Genomic DNA, 16657 nt, shown 5'->3' with positions numbered 1-16657 from the left:
GCATATTTTTCAGCTAAATGTTCAAAATCTTACTTCAAAGCAGAGATATTGGGGCCAGAGCAATATAGCAGTGGTAGGGTATTGGCCTAGCGTGCTGCTGATCCAGAATAGATTTGCATTCAATCCCTGGCATTCCATATGGTCAGTCCCCTGTGCCAGGAGTGATTTTTGAGTGCATAGCCAGGAGTAACCCCTGAGTTTCACTGGTTGTGCCCCCACCGAAGTAGAAATGTTTGTGCCATTTGACTCATAGAACTTTCTTTTTAATATTGAATGCTTCAAGAATTTGTGTCATCCTTGGACAGGGGCCATGCCAATCTCTGTATCTTTCCAATTTTAGTATATGTGCTGCCGAAGTAAGCACTAGTACTTTTATTTCTATAAAGTAGACCCTACAAGTAATACATATAGAATTGCATTTATAAACATAGGTTACTTTAACATTGTTTATTTAAAAATAAAAATTTATGGGCCCGGAGAGATAGCACAGTGGCGTTTGCCTTGCAAGCAGCCGATCCAGGACCAAAGGTGGTTAGTTTGAATCCCGGTGTCCCATATGGTCCCCCATGCCTGCTAGGAGCTATTTCTGAGCAGACAGCCAGGAGTAACCCCTGAGCAAAAACCAAAAAAAAAAAAAAAAAAAAAACAACCCACCAAAATAAATAAACAAATAAAATTTATATTTCATCTTTGGAAAGAGGAATTGTAACATAAATTATGTACAATCTCTGTAAATAAATTTTACCTATAAATTGTGATTTTTTTCTTTTTATATGTATTGATATCTTTCCATTTCTGTATTTACAGAATTGGATATATTATTCAAGACAAAGAATATCAGATTTTTTTTTAGCCCTGGAAATAAATGATGGAATGTCAGCAGCAGTAGCACTGGGGACCCTGAAGGCACTAGCTGAAGCTTGTCTCCAAAAGCCCCTAAGCCTGAAACACCCCCAAGACTGAGATGCTGCCAACAGGGTGCCAGAAAAATCAGCATCCATCACCAGATTAAAAATCAGGCTCATAGGGAGATTACTGGAGAAACATGAAACAGGTGACAAATGTGTACAGGTCCCCTGACTTGGATGAGCTCTTAGAACGTGGAAATTATGGAGTGGCATTGAGGTTCTGAGTTACTGCACCAAAGAAAGGTTGGACCCCAAGATCTGGCTATATTGGTAGCAGGAGCTCTGTTGTGTGCCTGGATACACATGGCCAGCAATGTCAATAAGGCCTGGGAATCATTCTGCTTATCTGCAAACTTTCGACCAGTCTGATCCACTTACCTGGCAAAATACACAAGGCCTCAGTCCCATTCTGCATATTGAACTAAAGTTCTAGCACCCAGAGAAAAGAGTGACCTGAAACAAGCAAGAGCAGAAACCAGTAGCTGTGATGAGGATGGCATTTTTGGTATAGAAAGAGCCATTTCTGGCTAGTCATCCAGAAAAGAACACAGTTGCTCTGTCTTATTCCATGCCAAGCATTTCTTTTAGTCCAGAAGCCCTACCACAACACATAGAAAACACACTACACTGCAAAGATCACAATACAAACGCAACTTATAACCCAAACACACTTATTGAACAAAGGTGATATTTCTGAGGATCCAGCTAATATCAGCAACCTATATGCCTCTCGATAAGGGCTTTAAAGAGGAAATTTGGAGGATGTTTAAAGAATTCAAAGAAACTATCGAATTGGCAGCCAATAATATTCAAGGGGATATGAGAGTAGAAATGAGAAAAATTCATACAGAAATGAAAAATGTTAGAAGAAATGAAAAACTCGCTGGAAAGGCTCTTCAGCAGAGTAACATTTATGGAGGACAGAATCAGTGAACTGGAAGATTACTGCATAAACCTTCATACAACAAAAGCAGCTAGAAAAACCTTAAATAAATGAAAGTGATGAAAAAAATAATCCCTGAAATATGCAAACAGATGACAATAGATTTTTGGGATAAATTCAACAGAAACAACATAAGAATCATAGAGGATCCAGAGAGAAAGGGACAAAAACCTTCTGAAAAAGCAATAGTCAAAGTCATCATTACTGATAGCAAAGATAAAGAGTGCTTCCACTTACATTCTGGATGACAGAAGAGAACCAGCTAAAAGAGACCCAAATAAAAGCTCCCCGAGGCACGTTTTAGTCACAATGATGAAAAAACAGAGGGATAGAGAACATTGAAGGCAGTAAAATCAAAAGGTAAATTTCATTCAAAGAAGCAAATTTAAGATTTATATAATATTTATCAAAGCAATAATCCAGGCCAAAGGGCAGTGGTGTAATAGAATGAAAAACATCAATAAAATAAATGCCTTGCCATGAATACTTCACCCAGCCAGACTTTCAAGTTTGAAGGAAGGATACACAGCTTTATAGATAAACAAGAGCTTAAGAAATTTATTTAAGCAAAGGCAACTTTAAAAGAACTGAATGGTCTATTTTAAGGCAAGACAGATCCAACAAACATTCCAAATTTCTACAAAATGATGGCACAAAATCACATGACATTTACATCATTGGACTAATGCAACAATTAAGAGGCATAAAGTGGCAAAAAGCATATCAGAAAATTTGACCCAACATTTTTCTACCTTCAAGAAACATATTCAAATAGCACAGCAAACAAAGACTCAAAGTCAAAGGTTGGAGGACAATCCTTTAAGCAAACAACTCCATTAAGAAGAATAGGGTAGCCATTCAGACAATACTGACTTTAAATTTACAAGCATCTTAAGAGACAGAGAAATTCATTTCTTAATAACCAAGGAATATATATGTATATATATATCAGGAAGAAATTATATTCCTAAAGATATATTCACCTAATTAAAGGCCACAAAAATGCTTAAAACAATTTCTAATGATGTGAAGAAACAAGTTTAATACCTGGAAGTTAAACATCTCACTGCTCAACAACCAGAGGGCCAGAGAGAAAATTAAAAGATTCCTGGAAACAAATGAGAATGAAAACACAAATAGTCGGAATTTTGGGAACACAGCAAAAGTGGTAATAAAAAAATGATTATAGATTTGCAAGCATACCTCAGAAGAAAAATAGGCCTACATAAATAACTTAATGGCTCTGCTTACTTAATTACAAAAGATCAACAAAATGAGCTTAAAGTAGACAGGCAGAGGAAATAAGAAAAAGTTAGAGAGAAATTATTGAACTAGGTATTCAAGAAAACAATCCAAAAGATTGAGGAAAGCAAAAGCGGTTCTTAGATAAAATAAACAAGATCAATCAACAATGATCAAAATTACAAAGGAAGAGAGAAACTTAATAAACCAAATAAAAAATGAAAAGGTAGAGGTCACTACAGATACTCTAGAAATTAAATGATAATCATAGATAAATTTGAGAATCTTTATGCCACAAAACAAGAGAACCTAAAGGATATGGCTAAATTTTTTAATTCTATAAACTTCTAAGTTTGCAAGATAACTTGACAAATTAATTCTATAACCTTCCAAGATTATCTATAATACCTGAACAAACCTAACAAAATGGAGGAAATTGAAAGGCTAATCAAAAGGACCCTTCCCCCCAAAAAGTCCAGGCCTACATGGATTCCCTAGTGAATTCTTTCTTTTTCTTTCTTTCTTCCTTCCTTCCTTCCTTCCTTCCTTCCTTCCTTCCTTCCTTCCTTCCTTCCTTCCTTCCTTCCTTCCTTCCTTCCTTCCTTCTTTCTTTCTTTCTTTCTTTCTTTCTTTCTTTCTTTCTTTCTTTCTTTCTTTCTTTCTTTCTTTCTTTCTTTCTTTCTTTCTTTCTTTCTTTCTTTCTTTCTTTCTTTCTTTCTTTCTTTCTTTCTTTCTTTCTTTCTTCCTTCCTTCCTTCCTTCCTTCCTTCCTTCCTTCCTTCCTTCTTTCTTTCTTTCTTTCTTTCTTTCTTTCTTTCTTTCTTTCTTTCTTTCTTTCTTTCTTTCTTTCTTTCTTTCTTTCTTTCTTTCTTTCTTTCTTTCTTTCTTTCTTTCTTCTTTCTTTCTTTCTTTCTTTCTTTCTTTCTTTCTTTCTTTCTTTCTTTCTTTCTTTCTTTCTTTCTTTCTTTCTTTCTTTCTTTCTTTCTTTCTTTCTTTCTTTCTTTCTTTCTTTCTTTCTTTCTTTCTTTCTTTCTTTCTTTCTTTCTTTCTTTCTTTCTTTCTTTCTTTCTTTCCTTCCTTCCTTTTTTTTTGGGGGGGGGCATACCCGTTTTGATGCTCAGGGGTTACTCCTGGTTAACCACTCAGAAATTGCCCCTGGCTTGGGGGGACCATATGGGACTCCGGGAATCAAACCGCATTCCTTCCTTGGCTAGCGCTTGCAAGGCAGACACCTTATGTCTAGTGCCACCTCACCAGCCCTATGAGTTCTTTCAAATCTTTAAAGAAGACCTACTGCAAATCCTCTTCAAGATGTTACTGAACTTGAAGTAACAAAACAATTCCAAATAGTTGTTATGAAGCTAAGAGATCCCCCAACATCCCATATGGTCCCACCCAAACCAGGAGTGATTTCAGAGGGCATAGCCAGGAGTAACACCTGTGCATCACCAGGTGTGTCACAATAACAAAAACAAAACAAAACAAAACAAAATCAGATAATTCCTTCTTGGCCTTTTGGCTAAGATCAAGTGTCTATCTACTCTTATCAATTTAATATGTGATACTTTCTCTATCTGAGGATGATATATTAAATTTTTGGAGTTTAATATATTTAATATATTAAATTTTTGGATTTTTGGATTTTTGGAGTGAGAAATTGGAATAGGAACTTGCTTCATCTACACCACACATCAACCTGGTAATGCAATACTTTCAGTAATGGTACACCTGTCCTGGGGGTGAGGGGTTAAAAAAAAAAAAGCAGAGAGAGACACAGAAAAATAAAAATATTACAGGTCAATATTTTTGCAAAGATTCTCAACAAAGTAGTAGCTAATAGAATCCAACAAATCACAAACTTTATACATTATGACCAAATAGGTTTCATCCAAGGGATGCAAGAATGTTTTAACATGTGCAAGTCAATCATAGCAATAAAAGAAAAATATAATTAATATATAATGTCAATACAGAGAACACTTTTGACAAAGTCTAGCAAATCGATTAATGATAAACACTCTCAACAAGATGAGAATTAAAGGAATCTTCATCAATATTCAAAATCATTTACCACAAGCACATGGCAAGCATTTTACACAATGGGGACGAACTAAAAGCCTTTATTATATGACCTGGCATAAGATTGCCACCAATCAACACTTTTATTCATTATAATACTGGAAGTAATTGCCATCAGAATTGGGCAAAAAATATCTAAGGTATCCAGATAGAAAAGGGAGAAGTCAAACTCTCACTGTTTTCAGATGACATGTTAGCACAATTAAAATTTTCTAAAAACTCTAAAAATATGCTTCTAGAAACAACAGACTTGTGTAGGCAAGTGGCAAACTACAAAATTAATATGAAAAAAGAGACATGGCTTTTATATATAAAAATCAGGAAAAGAGAAGCTAGTGATAGTAGAAAAACAATCCCTCTAACAATTGTGCTTCAGAAAATCAAGTACCTTGGAGTTAATTTAACCAAAGTTGTTAAATAGTTATACGAAGAAATCTACAAAACACTGTTTCAAGAAATAAAAGAGGACACAAGAAAATGAAGATATATATATATATATATATATATATATATAGATCATGGATTGAGAGGATTAAGATCATTAAATGAGAATACTTCTCAAAGTGTATAATTGTATAATTGTTTACTACGCAAGTCTTAGATTTGGGAAAAAAAAAATTAATCCTAAAATAAAGGCAACTCCCTGAAACCCAAAAACTCTGTGCTTATATTTTTATTCCCTTACTTTACTATTCTCTTAAATATCTATCTGAAATTATTTCTTTCATTTCTTTGTTTGGAAATACTTTAGACTGAATTATATCTTCACCTCCAAATATGTACATTAAATACATAATATGATCTTATTAGAAAACATAACTATAGTGTATGTTATTGATGAAGTGCACTTTCCACCAGAGATGTTGAAGTGTGCTTTGTTTTTAAGCAGTTTTGTAGTAAAGTGTGATTTAAAGTAGCTTTATAGTTTTATTAAGTAATAATAATTTTATAAGTTTATTAGGTTGTAGATGTTTAGGTAATAGAGTGATTTGAATAGAATTAACCATGTTGTTAGCTTGTGCTAAGTTGATTTTTACTTCTGTTAACTTGATTTCCAAATCCACAAAAGCCTGGCAGCACACACAAACCATATGTCCTGGAAGGCACTGACTGCTGGGCAGAAAACTCAGAGATGCTTGTGAGCTGCTGGCTGGCCTAGAGAGATAAGAGACAGCTGTGCGCGGTGTGTGTGTGTGTGTGTGTGTGTGTGTGTGTGTGTGTGTGTGTGCGTGGTTGTGAAGTATAAAAACAGATAAATGTTAACGTTGTTTCTTGGTCTGTAAGTTCTGGCTTAAGGCTATAAAATAGGACACCAGCCTCACTAGCAAGGCCTTTCTCAGGAACGCCATCCTGCCAGGTCAAGGAGCTCTCAAGGAACATCTGGAGGTACAGGCCTTATTATCTTACAAACCACCAGGATGAGAATAACAGACATAGCTCCAAAAGACCACTGGAAAGGGGCTAGAGTGAAGGACACCAACTGCGGGACTAGGAGATCACACCTTTTTCTGTTAACGTTATTAAATAACTTGAACTGAAATACTTATGTGGGCCTATGAAATGTTTGAAAAAAATGAAACCGTATGTAATCTCATTATCATATAAAATTCTATAAGAATCTAGGGACTACATAGCTCAGGGTTCCACTATTGGACCAAAGCCTGCTGTGCCAGGTAGTCGGTGCAAACCCAGAGTTCTGGAGGAAATAAACTCTTCGTTGCTTTTGCATCTCTAAAGGTTTGGAGTCTAATTGAGGTGGTGGGCTCTTCCCGGACCCTAGGCATCTCTGGACCCTGGACTTTCCCTGAGACCTGAGCATCTCTGGACCTAGGTAGGACTTTTCTCTCACAGGCTCTTTCACATTATTAGTAAAATTTGCTGTTAAATGGCTATATTTGGCTCCTAATATTTATAAAATGAGAATGTTTGAATATAGACATGTACACAACAATGACACATGAATATTGAAGTTATAGTCTAGAAAAAAAAATAGTTACAAAAAACTAGGAAAATAGTCTAGAATACTTCCTTTCCTACAACTGTTAGAAGTGTGGACATGAGGGCCCGTAGAGATAGCACAGCGGCGTTTGCCTTGCAAGCAGCCGATCCAGGACCAAAGGTAGTTGGTTCGAATCCCGGTGTCCCATATGGTCCCCCGTGCCTGCCAGGAGCTATTTCTGAGCAGGCAGCTAGGAGTAACCCCTGAGCACTGCCGGGTGTGGCCCCCCCCAAAAATAAACAAACAAACAAAAGTGTGGACATGAACAGATTACGGATATTGAACAACTAATTTCTGGCCTCCAGAACTGTAAAAAAGGAAGTTATTTTTGTACTAAGTCATCTAGTTATTTTATACTTTGTAAACCTCGAAAATTAATACATCAGGGACTAAGTCAGAGAGAAAGATATTAATCTTTTATAAGTTAAATATATAAAATTACTTGAAGAAGATGAAACTGGGTATTTTGGGGGGGGTTGGGCCACACCCAGTGATGCTTAGGGGTAAATCCTAGCTTTGCACTCAGAAATCGCTCCTGGCTTGGAGGATCATGTGAGACGCAGGGAATTAAAGCTAGGCCGTTCCTAGGTCAGCTGCGTGCAAGGCAAATGCCCTACCGCTGCGCCACTACTCTGGTCTGAAACCTGGGTACATTTTTAATGAAATGATTCATATAAATACAGAAATCTTCAGAGGAAGGAGAAAGTACAAAGAAATTCACCAGATAATCCTAGGTAGGAAGAATTATATTGACAATGTATATTTTAAATTAGAAATCATTTTTATTATTCTAAGAAATTAACTTTCTTTTAATTTCTGCATCTTAATTTTTTTACTCTATAAACTAAATTTCTGGTTCAATTGTGACATGTTAATTGTTTTTAATGCCATTCTTTGTATTGTTAAACCCCTACTCTCCAGCTTTATGCTAATTTTATCTTCAAATCTTATGTCTTTAAAGGCCTTTGTTAAATACAATTACAAAATAGGTGATCAGATTTGTAAACAAATTAAAGTTCTAGGAATAAAGCAAAATTTGATAATATATTGCCTGTTCCCAATGCACATTTTATCTTCATTTATCTGAAATATTATAATTCTTCTTTGACACAGAAGTAAAGCTAACAAGTATCAGGGTCACAGTTTATACATAAAATGAAAATCCAATTTGATATGTATTAGACTGAAAATGGAAATAGCAGAATAAAAAGTCCTTCTAAAGCTCTGTTTTAGAAAATCAAATAAATTAAATTTAGTAGGATTAATATTAAATTAATATATTGAAGACTGACAAAATGCATTAATCATTTGAATTGCTTACTTATCTGTTTATTGGGGCTTCATGATTATTAATGGAATTAATATTTTGAGCATACAACATTACTGAGCAACTAACACTGCAGCATCAACTGATGGTTGGCAGATTCAGTTATGTGGACAGCATCTCGGGTGTTTCAACATTTTATTTTAAGCTAAAATATACATATAAATGTACTTTTTTAATTTTTTGATGTGAAGCCAAAATTTATTCTGTTACCTGATTGAAATTTGACACTATTTTGATGTAAAACAACCCATTATGAATAATCTATTTTCATATTTGAGTATATTTAAAATGCAACAAGGCTTTTAATTGATATATGCACGCATATATATCATAGGTATATATCATATTGAATGAGTTATTATGGATATTATTGGCATTTTTTCACCTCAGGTTTCATATGTTGACACCAAAAGCAGTATTTCTAATATAAATTCCATTTATCATGTTTTTCAATATTATTTAAATTAGTTTACACAGAAACATTTTTCTTTCACAATTCATATCATATTGGTTTACATAATAATGATTTTTATGTAGTGACACTGGCAGATTCAACAGACAGAAACAGATTGAGAACCAATGTTACTGATTATTGATAAAAAAATAAATAATAATGCTGACTTGTAGTCTATTAGCTGCATTTAAAATATTCTCTGGACATAAAACTTTATAGCAGAAACAATTAAAATAGGTTAATTGAAGAAAGTTTAAAGAAATACTTATTAAAGAGGTTTATGTTTTATAAAAAATGAAAGTATAGAGTAGATGTTAATGAGTAGAAATTCTGACCAAATTTGTAGTGAAATGACATGTATGAATTAAATGCACTTTATTTTCTATGCACTTGAATTACTTGAGGCAAGGAAACAAAATGTCCCAATTTTCTATCAAACTTTTTTTGGTGGAGGGGTCTTCCAAACTGTGCTCAGGAGGACTTGATTTGGTTTCCATAGTTCATTTACAACCAGACTGTTTATAATACAGTGCTTCAAGAATATAGTGCTGTTTTAACTTCACAGTTGCAGGTATTATCTGACCACTCCTGCGGTTTTCATGCTCTTCCATTGCTGACATACTAGTTGGGGGTCTATGTGGTGTAGGGAATTGAACTGGGTTAAGCTGTATACAAGGTATATGCCCTGTGCTATTTTTCTATTTCTAAAAAGCTCATAATATTAGTAGACAGAACTATGCAATTAATTGTTAAAAAGGCTAAGAGAAAAATAATATATACATATCATATGGAGAGGATGGTTGTACTGCATGTGCCTGCCTGAAACTGGATCTCCAGCACTTCAGGTGTATCAGTCTGCAGTCCTTGAGTCCCCTGAGTACACCTTATGTGGTTGACAAGGTTCCAACAACAGAGCATATATTTTCCCTTATAGAACCACATATAAAATTGATCCTATAATCTTCAATATCAATAGAATATAGAGTACCACAGTACTGTACAGTCCTTGAGAGTAACATCTAACGGGATTTCAAAAATTCAAATCACTCATTCTTACAGTGCCCATACTTTTTATTCTTCCCTTGTTTGAATGTATGTATAATCTTTCCAAACAAGTCTATTCAGAAAAAACTACAAAATCTTTTCCATAAAGTCTTAGGTACTATAAATTAATTCACAAATCATCAAAATCTTTTTATTGTTCAAAGAGATAAAATTTGGATTTAGACTTTTTTTTAAAAAAACTTATTTTATGGTCTTTTGAAAATTTTCAGCTAGAGAATGATAAAACAGCATTTTATTATCCTGTTTCTAATCATTTTAGCAAAATATATTTGGAAAATATAAATACAAGATAATACTGAAGTGATTCTAACTTGTCCCAGAGTAAATCAGTGGCGTCTATGTCAACCAAGCTAAGAAATACAGAACACAGACTATCCAGTTCAAATAAAAGAAGTCCTATCTCACTGAAAGGTTACAGAGAATTTTGCTCAGTGAACAGCTTTTTAAATGACTGTTTACCACTTATCCTTCTTCCTTTTTTCCTCATTGATTTTTTGAATACCAGAAATGCTTTCAAACTTCTGCCAGAAAATGAGTTTCTCTAAAGACCAGAGTTTCCTTAAATAAATAATATATATAATGTATTCAACCAAGATAACTTCAATGGATTCAGAAGTGAGTTTTTAATTTGACATATGTACATTTTACTTTTTACTATGCTTGGCTATTGCAATGTCTCTATGATTTTAAATTTTCTTTTTTTCTTTTTTCTTCTTTCTTTCTCTTTCTCCATCCCTCCCTCCCTCCATCAGTCCCTCCCTCCCTCCCTTTAATTTACCCATCCCAGTAAAAATTCCATGAGAATGATGTCATCATTTCCTCATCAAACTGGTGAACATTTTAAGAATTTATATCAATTTCCACAGTGGAAAAATGTACTTATTTAAATCACAATGTTGTCTGACTTAGGTCCATTCAACATGATAAACATGGAAAATAATACAAGATGATATATAATTGCAAAGCGAATTACTGTTTTTTTAAGTTTGTATTTGATCAAAGAACAGTTATAAAGTTATTTATGGTTAAGTTTTAGGCATATAATAATTCAACACCAGTCGTACAAGCAGTTCAACTTCCCTCTACCAGAGTCCTCATACTCATTGCCTCCATTTGTTAGGCTATTTCTCTTCCTGCTACCTTAACAGGTTCATTACAAAGTTTTGCAGTTAGATCTCATATTTCAGTGTTGTTGAGTTTGTGCTTTGGGTATATAGTTTACCACACTTTGCATCTCCTTTTTAAAGGACATTTCAGTTCTTGACTTACAAAATGGAATCAACTGAGATAGACCTGGAAATCTTCATTTTAGTAATCACCTATATTTCTCTGACGTATTAAATTTACCCATATGCTTGGGTAATAGCTCTAATAACTGGTTTACTACTCTTTATGTTATATAAACTCCTTCGCTTAATGACTTCTGTTATTTCCAAAGCTTGATCTCATTTTATAGTTTTATCAACCCAAAATTTATTATTGTGTTTTTGAGGAGAATGGGAAGCACACCTGAAAGAACTTAGTCTACTCTGGGTACTAGATGTGGAATGAGGTGTCATTTATTTCTAAGGCTTTAACTCAGAATTCAGCATAAACTTTACATGTGATCAAGTCATTTAACTTATCTCCTTGATTTCCAAGTGGAAATTTCTTATTAAACCATACTTATCATTTCAGTTTTACATGTCAGAAACCTAAGTCATTATTGAATTTACATATCTTATAGTTTTTAAATTTACTAATTATTTTTGATAATACAGAGTTTCCTAAGGCTAAAGATGGTTATTTTTGGAGAGAAGGTAAACTGAAATCAGTTTAAAGGAATCAGTCTGGAGTAAAATGAATGATGAAAGGTCTAAAAATTGCCCAACTTACAGATATTGATCTATGTCAGGAAAATATCTATTGTCTTTATTTGACACAGAAATTCTAATATACTTCCTTAATGACTTCACTTTTATTCTTCTCTCCTCTTATCTGAACCCACACATCACTTGTGGTTTCATCCATCACTTCTTATACCTTCTCGAATATGGCATTTTCAGTAAAGATGGTTAATAACTTATCGGATACTATTTTAGTTGAATAAATCATATGCTGATTATCTGAATAATCAAAGTTCTACCAGCTACAAAACAATGAAAACTATCCTTGGCATTTTCTTTCATCATAAAGGTAGAAATATTTTTCTCAAGGAAATAGAACTTTTAAAATAGAGAATATTTCTCGCTCTTTCTTTTTTTTTTTTTTTGTCACACCTAGTGGTTCTCAAACAAGTACAACTCATTATGTCTTACTATGATTTGGGGGAGCACACCCGGTGATGCTCAGGGGTTACTCCTAGATATGCGATCAGAAATCGCTCCTGGCTTGGGAGAGCATATGGGACAAAGGGGATCAAACTGAGAGGTCCGTCCACGTGCAAGGCAAACGCCATACAGCTGCACTCTCACTCCATTCCTGTCTTACTATGATTTTAAATTCAAATAAGGCAACTCATTTCAGTAGGTCCACATCCATAGCTCCTGAACTGTTGTTATTTGCTGACACTCTACCAAATGAGATTATCCTACAACCCCCACAAACATTATCTGTCATTTCAATGAACCCATCTCCCATAACTCTTAAAAGCCTAGGTTAATTATCAAATTTCACACTGCTCACAGCCATTCTTTCTATCACTGGTAGAAGACAGGCAAGAAAGGAAAGGAGCAATTTCCATCTTAATTCCTCAGAGAATTCCAGTAAAACTGTATTATGAAGGTTCACCCTAGGCACAGCGGAAGTACTGGAGACACATAAAAGGACACGAATTCAATAAGCAAGAACAATAACATAGAAAGCTCAGTTAGCACCAACCAGCTCAGTACATACCCAGGCAATGACTAGTTTAATGAGCTGAAGGAAACAATGGCACAGATAGTCAACAAAGCACAAGAAGGTATAAAAGATATAAAAGGTATAGAAAGACTACAAGTGGTACTAAAAGTGTGATATAAAACACTCAGTAGAAGCTCTGAGCAGCAGAATAACAACAGCTAATAAAACAATTGAGGCACTTCAAAATGAAATGGAGGAAATGGCTAGAAAATAACCGAAGGCAGGGAAAAAGGTCTCAAAAGAAACAGCACATCAGAGAACTATAGGATGAGCTCTAGATAAACAATATAAGAATCATAAGAATACCTGAACATACTTACCTGGCAGAGGAGATACCATGATCACGAAGGTGGCTTCCCAGGGTGAGGCTTATCCATTGTACTCCGGATGTGCTGACCCCTGTGATTTCCCCAAATGTGGGAAACTCGACTGTATAATTTGTGGTAGTGGGGACTGAAGAAAAAAAAAAAAAAAGAATACCTGAACAATTCAATGAAGAGCCACTCATGAAAATATAAGAATTTCCCAGAGTTGAGAAACATAGGCACCCAGATATAAAAGGTCCAAAGGATTCCATAAAAAAAAAAAAAGATTCAAATAAGAGGACTCTAGGACACATTGTGACAAAATACAAATACCAAATATTGAAAACAGCAAGATCTGGGGCCAGAGAGATAGCATGGAGTTAAGGCATTTGCCTTGCATGCAGAAGGTCAGTGGCTCGAATCCTGGCATCCCATTTGGTCCCCTGAGCCTGCCAGGGGCGATTTCTGAGCTTAGAGCCAGGAGTAGCCTTTGAGCCCTGCCGGGAGTGACCCAAAAGCAAAACAAACAAACAAACAAACAAACAAAAACCAAACAGCAAGATCTAGTAAGGAAATAAAAAATTAACAAAAGATCTTTTAAATGAGATTCTGTTAAAAAGACAAATAATAATGGAGGAAAATGCTACAGAAATTCATCAGAATGAACATGTTTACCAATAATTTACTGTCCAGTTCAACCTTCTTTAAAAAAAAAGACAAATTCCTCAGAACTTAGCATTTAAATGACATTCACTCATGGCACATATAGTTGCCCTCATTTAGATTAAGAAATTTTTTTTGCTAATCTGCAAAAGGTATTGCATACATTTACAATAATTAATTAACATTCTGTTTATACTAAATGTTACACATCTGATCAGATTTCTATAGTCATTGTAATTTTTATTACAAACATTTGCTTACAAATATATATATTATATATATATCTAAAATATAGTATATATAAAATATTTTATGACAGAAAAACAATAAATATATTACATACAAAACAAACTTTTCAAGTGATCTTTGGTTTTCTTTGAAGTGTCTTAAAATATTTTATTTCTTTTAAAGTCATCTTGGTTTTGTTTTGCTTTTAGCTACATACACAGTTGTGTATAGTGCCTAATCCTGCCTTTATACTCAGGGAACAATTTTGGTGGTGGTGATCTGAGACTATTTTTGGTGTAGGGGATTAAACCAGGGTTGGCCACATCTAAGGGAAGTGACTTAACATTGTCAGACTAGACTATCACTCTAGTCTACTCTTTGTTTACATTCTTAATGTATTTTGGATAAAACATATATGTTAATCTGAAAATTGGCCATATATAATCCAATTATTGATTATTCATTGAAAACTAAAGTTCCTTAATTTTTATAATATGTAACTCAGCAATTTGCCCCCTTTCCTTTTCAGTGGATTAAAAAACCATTGACACAATACAAAGTCACAAAGATATTTTCCTGTAATTTATTTCAGAAACTTTATTAATACTAACATCTTGAATTTAGTTTTATGGCTCATTATTTATATGTGATGTGAGATAACTAAAATTTTTTATGGTTTTCCAGAATTACATTTTATATCTTAATATAATAAAAAATATTGAAGTGTGAAAAATGAAAAGGTAAATAAAATGAGTAAATTTAGATTATGTAGCAAATATGAATATATATATAGTAGAATAATGACAGAAAATAATTGCAGTATACTTAACAGATAATAGATTTGTTAGGACTGATAAATTGAGGACTTAAATTTACATTTGGTAAAACATAGATTGATAACAGAAACATCTGAAAATATAAATCAGTAATGTGTTCTGATTTTAAGAGCAAAGGTGAAATAACTTTTCAATAATGAATATGTTATTAAAGCAGATTTTGTGTTGTATACTACAGGGCCACCACAGCTTCTTTTCTTATCTTTCTTTCAAACATTTTACTTATAAACTCTAAATTTTATTATTAATTATGATTTGTTTTGTTCTAGCACTCTGTACTAGCTTCAAATTTCATGTATTGAAAGTTATAGACTGCTGTCATCTTCTTATACAGAAATTCTTATCAAATCTCACTTCATTGTGAAGACTTGTTTTAATAGATGTCACAATTCACTAGACAGAGTGAATTAATATTTTTCCATCTCTAGCACTTTGAATATTCCACTGTTACAGAGGTATTTTTTACAGTTTTTCTTCACCTACATTCCATCTTCACACTAGATTGTGAATACTCTAAGTAGAAAGAAAAATAAAGTCTGCAGTCATGCCAAGCTGAATGCTCCCCATTTTGTTTTATTTCAGAAGCTAAGTAGGATCATATCTGCTTAATATTTAGATTGAAGAGATCATATTTTGAGCCCCATTATTTAAAAAAAGACCACAAACCATAGAGAACAAGGATAAGGAGGTTTAAAAATTCATCAAAAAACTGAAGTTTAGGGTGAATGGGCTAGATTAACAGAATTATATGTGTACAGATGGGACTTAGAATAGAATCAGACATTAATATTAGTTTTTCTAAATAGATATAAGCTATTTCAGTTAGTATGATTATAACTTTGCTTTTATACTTTTAAATTTGCTGTAATGATCTATTTAGAAGCTTTTTCCTGTCATCAGAGTTTATTCAGTATACATTTGAAAACAAGTTGGCAAGAGTAGAATAAAAATTGAAACATTTGATAAGTCTAGGTGAAAGTCTTTTTATAAAAGTCTATGATTATTTAAATTTAAAACCAGAAATTATCTATTCAGACCTTGTCCTAGATTTGCAAAAATTTTTAAATTTATTTTGATTTTACTACTACTATTATTATTATTTGTTTTTGGGGCCACACTCAGGAGGCTTTCAGGAGTTACTCCTGACTCTCTGCTCAGAAATCATTCCTGTCAGGCTCTGGTGACCATAAGGGATGCTGGAATCAAACCCAGGTCTGTCCTGGTTTGGCAATGTACAAGGCAAATGCCCTACTGCTGTACTATCACTCCAATCTCTTCTTTTTTAATTTCACAATTTATTTATGTTTCTTTCCCTTCAATACAGCTCCTTCTTTTCAGTTGTCCACTTTAACATCATTATCATATTCCTGAAAGAGAATTCCTACAATTACTGCAATTTAGCTTAATGGACTTTTCTGCATCCAATTTGTCTTTTTTAATTTATTATTTATATTAGAGACATGACTCTAAGACTACTAAAATATTAACCCCTCATCAATAACCTACAACAATTATTCTCTATAGAATCATGTTGAATGACTAAAAGTTATTGAGCATGAACTAATGCCTTCCACCACCCACTGTCTCATTCATTTTATTTAATCTTCATAGCATTACTATGAGTCATTAGCAATATTCTTATATTACAACAAAAATTTTTTCTTTGCAAATTAACTAAGTGATATAAATAGAAATAAATCCTGGTCTGATTACAAATTCTACCTTTTAA

General features: G+C 33.6%; 2 non-coding genes and 1 pseudogene across 2 annotated transcripts; 2 read left to right on the top strand and 1 right to left on the bottom strand.

Annotated features, from left to right (window-relative positions):
* Window positions 1–262: 262 nt before the first annotated feature.
* On the bottom strand, window positions 263–364 carry LOC126023695 (U6 spliceosomal RNA). The gene has a single exon (XR_007500787.1). It is a non-coding gene; the product is annotated as a U6 spliceosomal RNA (small nuclear RNA).
* Window positions 365–4591: 4227 nt separating this feature from the next.
* LOC126023330 (uncharacterized) lies at window positions 4592–4825 on the top strand (annotated as a pseudogene).
* An 8383-nt stretch (window positions 4826–13208) lies between these two features.
* On the top strand, window positions 13209–13379 carry LOC126023217 (U1 spliceosomal RNA). Its single transcript, XR_007500420.1, has one exon. It is a non-coding gene; the product is annotated as a U1 spliceosomal RNA (small nuclear RNA).
* The last annotated feature ends 3278 nt before the right edge of the window (window positions 13380–16657 follow it).

The sequence above is a fragment of the Suncus etruscus genome, chromosome 11, assembly GCF_024139225.1.
Source record: "Suncus etruscus isolate mSunEtr1 chromosome 11, mSunEtr1.pri.cur, whole genome shotgun sequence".
NCBI lineage: Eukaryota > Metazoa > Chordata > Mammalia > Eulipotyphla > Soricidae > Suncus > Suncus etruscus.
Note: the sequence above shows the minus strand (reverse complement) of the source record. Positions and strands in the feature narration are given on the sequence as shown.